This window comes from Bison bison, unplaced genomic scaffold, assembly GCF_000754665.1.
Source record: "Bison bison bison isolate TAMUID 2011002044 unplaced genomic scaffold, Bison_UMD1.0 scf7180017864492, whole genome shotgun sequence".
Lineage (NCBI taxonomy): Eukaryota > Metazoa > Chordata > Mammalia > Artiodactyla > Bovidae > Bison > Bison bison.
The window spans coordinates 7,286,827-7,291,714 of record NW_011495051.1 but is presented as its reverse complement, the minus strand read 5'-3'; positions in this window follow the sequence as shown (position 1 = coordinate 7,291,714).

Sequence of the window (4,888 nt, the reverse complement as noted above, 5' to 3'; positions counted from 1 at the left end):
CCACCTGATGCAAAGAACTGACTCATTTGAAAAGACCCTGATGCTGGGAAAGATTGAAGGCAGGAGAGGTGGACGACAGAGGAAGAGATGGTTGGATGGCATCACCGACTCAATGGATATGAGTTTGGATAAACTCCAGGAGTTGGTGATGGACAGGGAAGCCTGGTGTGCTGCGGTTCATGGGGTCGCAAAGAGTCGGACACGACTGAGTGATTGACCTGAACTGAACTGAACACGCAGATGGCTGTATCAGATGGTTTTCTCTGGAGAAGGGGAGAAGTATCTGAGAATTAATGGCCTCTGGGAGCAGCCTTTGCCCGATGGCTGATGGGGGTGGTGGGGCTGGATGAACACCCCAGCTCCCTCTCCCGCAGGTGGTTTCACTGAGGTGTGTGTCCTGCACTAGCTTCCAGAGGTCCTGAATGCTGAAACTGTACCTCCAGCAGTGAAAGCACTAACCACTGGGAAGCCAGGGAATTCCCACCAAAATTCATGGGCTGGAACTTCAGTTCCAGTGGTTAAGACTCCAAGCTTCCAATGCAGGGGACGTGTGTTCAATTACTGGTCACAGATTAAGATCCCACATGCTGTGCTGCTGCTAAGTCGCTTCAGTCGTGTCCGACTCTGTGTGACCCCATAGACGGCAGCCCACCAGGCTCCCCATCCCTGGGATTCTCTAGACAAGAACACTGGAGTGGGTTGCCATTTCCTTCTCCAAAGCAGAGTGAAAAGTGTAAGTGAAGTCGCTCAGTCGTGTCCTACTCTTAGCGACCCCATGAACTGCAGCCCACCAGGCTTCTCCATCCATGGGATTTTCCAGGCAAGAGTACTGGAGTGGAGTGCCAGGGCCTTCTCCGCATTATGTATATAGTAATGTGTATTTGTTTATTGAGATAAGATCTTTAAAGAGGTCGTTGAGTTAATATGAGGTCCAGTTAAGACAAAGCCACCCCGGGCTTAGAGGTGCCAGTGGGTAAAGATGAGAATCTCGGGCACTGGGATCACCATGCCACCTTGCGCGATGCAGACGGGAGGAGGGCAGGGCCAGACATCAACGGAAGCCACTGCGCTTGCGCTAAAAACCCATTCGGAAAAGCTTCCCAAAGTGGGAGGGGAGAACCCACGCCAGGAACCTGCTCTGAGGATTCAAGCCACAGAGTAAGGTCTCAGGGTAACGGAGGAAATGGTTACTAGTTGAGGGCTGGACTGCCCTGACCTCAGCCTTCCGAGCTGAGCTTCAGGCATCTCCTCCCTCCTGCGTCTTTCAGATTTATATCCGTAGAGGGACAAATGACCTTGGGCTGCCCTTTTGGAGCAGCATGGAAGAAAAAAAAAAAGGAAGAAAAAAAGAATCCAGGTCCAACATTCCCAACGTTGTATTTGTCTGTTTACATATCTGGGTCCCCAAAATATTTGAGTTTGTGATGACAGGGACTGCGTCTGTCTTGTTTGGCACAACGGTGGGCATACAAGTGGCGCTCAATGGATGCTCTTTGAATAAAAAATTGAATGAATTAGCGAGTGAACAGATGCCACCCATCAGTAAGAAGCCTTGACTTTGGGCTCAAGAGACAGACCTTCACATCTCATCTGCGGGGGCTGAGACACGGGGCTTACCCCACTGTGCCTCTGGTTTCCTCTCTGTGAAATGAGTGTCGTAACAGCACCCACCTCCAGGGATGGGAGGAAAGCATCCAGACCATTTGCCAAGCACCTGGCGTGGAATAAGATCTCCAAGAAGTGTCTACACCAACTCGCTCAAATCTTTTAAGAGAGAACCACAGAAAAAAGGTCCGAATGCAGCCAACAAAGGAAATTCCTGTGCTGGGCGGGACTGTTTTCCATGACCCCTGAAGTCCTAGCTCAGTTTCAGGTCAGAGCTGTTTTTTGTTTCCACAGATCAGCTCTCACTCGCGTGGTCCAAGATGAGGTCGTGATTTCCAACATCCCTGCCAGGCTCAGCAAGGAGCATCTGCTGAGATGGTGAGAAAACCCTCCCGGGAATGCAGAAGCCTGTCCTCAAGTCCCCTCCCCCACCACCCCGTCACCTTTGACAGTCATAACATCCCTCCATTTTCTTCACAATTTCTTCTGCGTGCCAAAGGAATCCATGCTCACTCTAGACAAGTTGCGAACATTTTTTCAGAGAAAAACTACATAATAAAAGAAAAAAAAAAAGTTGCCCCTAAGTCCAACAAGGCTGACATTTTTTTGAATTTCCTTCTGGTCATTTTTCCATACAGAACAGGTAACTGTGCTTATTTTTCAAAAGATGAGATTATTCTGAACGCACAGCTTTGGAACCTGCTATGGAACCTGCAGAAAGAGAAAGGGGGACAGAGGATGAGATGCTTAGAGAACATCACCCAGTCAATGGACGTGAATTTGAGCAAACTCTGGGCGAGGAACCTGGCATGCTACAGTCCTTGGCGTTGCAAAGAGTCAGACACAACTTAGCAACTGAACAACATGTCCTCTGGCAATACGTAGGGATTTTTCTACTTGGGTTTTCTCCATCACTGAGCCTCCAAGGCTATGGTGGATTTCATACTTTATGATAAGAAAGACTGGGACTTCCCTGGTGGTTCAGTCACTAAGATTCCAGGCTCCTATTGCAGGGGACATGGGTTTGATCCCTGGTCTGTGAACTAAGATCCCACATACCTCTCGAGCACAGCCAAAAACAAAACAAAAGCTAAGAAAAACTATATTCGTGAGGGAAAGGATGGATGTTGTTCAGCTGTTAAGTCATGTCTGACTCTTTGTGATCCCAGGGACTGCAGCACACCAGACTTCCCTGTCCTTCACTGTCTCCCAGAGTTTGCTCAGACTCATGTCCATTGAGTCGGTGATGCCATCCAACCAGCTCATCCTCTGTCATCCCCTTCTCCTCCTGCCTTCATTCTTTCCCAGCATCAGAGTCTTTTCTAATGAGTCAGATCTTCACATCAGGTGGCCAAAGTATTGGAGCTTCAGCTTTAGCATCAGATCTTCCAGTGAATATTCAGGGTTGATTTCCTTTAGGATTGACTGGTTTGATCTCCTGCTGTCCAAGGAACTGTCAAGAGTCTTCTCCAGCACCACAATTCGAAAGCATCAATTCTTTGACATTCAGTCTTCTTTATGGTCCAATACTCACATTGCTACATGACTACTGAAAAAACCATAGCTGTGACTATGTGGACATTTGTCAGCAAAGTGACGTCACAGGTGGTCAACAAGGCATCTGTGTGGTGGTTAAGACTGAGGCCCTGGAGTCAGATTCTGGCCGCTACCACTTTCTGAATCAGTGGGAGTGTTTTAATCTTTGGGCTTCATTTTTCCGATCTGTAAAATGGGGATATATTAATCCACTTTTAAAAAATATTTATTTTTATTTTACTTATTTGGCTGTTCCGGGTCTCAGCTGTGGCATGTGAGATCTTTAGTTGCAGCATGTGGGATCTAGTTCCCTGACCAGGAATGGAACCTGGGTTCCCTCAACTGGGAGCATGCAGTTTTCTGGACCACCAAGAAGATCCCTATATTAGGCCAGTTAATCTCACAACAAGTCTGGATCCCACAAGAGTCAACAGCAGAGAAAGGTTTCCATGTCTTAAAAACATAAACTTAGCGTTCACAGTGCACCAGGCTCTGTGCTAAGCTCTTTTTTTTTAATTTTTAATTTTACTTATTTATTTATGTTTGGCTGTGCTGGGTCTTCTTAAGCTTTACATGGACTTTCTCTAGGTGCAGCGAGCAGGGGCTACACTTCTTTTGTGGCTCGAGGGCTTCTTATGGAGACGGTTTCTCTTGTTGTGGAGCACAGGCTCTAGGAGTACAGGCGTCAGCAGTTGCAGAACACAGGCTTAGTCGCTTTGCAGTGTGTGTGATCTTCCTGGACTGCGGATCGAACCACTGTCCCCTGCATTATCAGACAAATTCTTGTCCAGTGCTCCACCAGGGAATTCCTCCATGTTCTTAAGGACCACACTACACTGCCTTCCTAGCAAGTTATGTAAATCACACCTTCAATACTGTATTACTTATATAACACCTCAAAACATGCATCCAGCGTTGTCTGCTTTGCCATGATTCATTGTATCCAGCCTATGTGCTTTATGGAGTTTTCTGTATTTGTGTTTTAGATCCTGATTTTAAAAAGTTTTTAAAATAAATTTATTTTAATTTATTTTACAAAGTGCAAAGCATCTGGGTTGTTTTTTTTTTTTGCTCCAAAAACAGATGCCATTATCAGATTTTTTTTTAAGTTTCTCAATGATTTTATTTTGTTTTGCGAGAGCTCATTTAGTAAAGAATCCACCTGCAATGCAGGAGACCCTGGCTTGACTCCTAGGTGGGGAAGATCCGCTGGAGAAGGGATAGGATAGTCACTCCAGTGTTCTTGGGCTTCCCTTGTGGCTCAGCTGGTAAAGAATCCACCTGCAATGAGGGAGACCTGGGTTTGATCCCTGGGTTGGAAAGATCTCCTGGAGAAGGGAAAGGCTACCCACTTCAATATTGTGGCCTGGAGAATCCCTGGGTTGCAAAGAGCCAGACACAACTGAGTGAGTTTCACTTTCATTTCTTTCTCTATTGAAGTATAGTTGACTTACAGTATTATATTAGTTTCAGGTGTACAATATAGTGATTCAATATTTTTACGGGTTATACTCCATTTAAAGTGATTACCAAATACTGGACATTTTTACTTAATTAATTTTAAATTTGCAAAGTTTTAGGCTTGCAGAAAAGTTAAATGGAAAGTACAGTTCTCATATATCTCCTCTCTCCCTGCTCCATTGGCTTTATTATTAACATCTTGCATTAGTGTGGTAACTTTATTGCAACTGATGAACTAATACTGATAACACTATTATCAACTGAAGTCCACAGTTCACATTCAGGT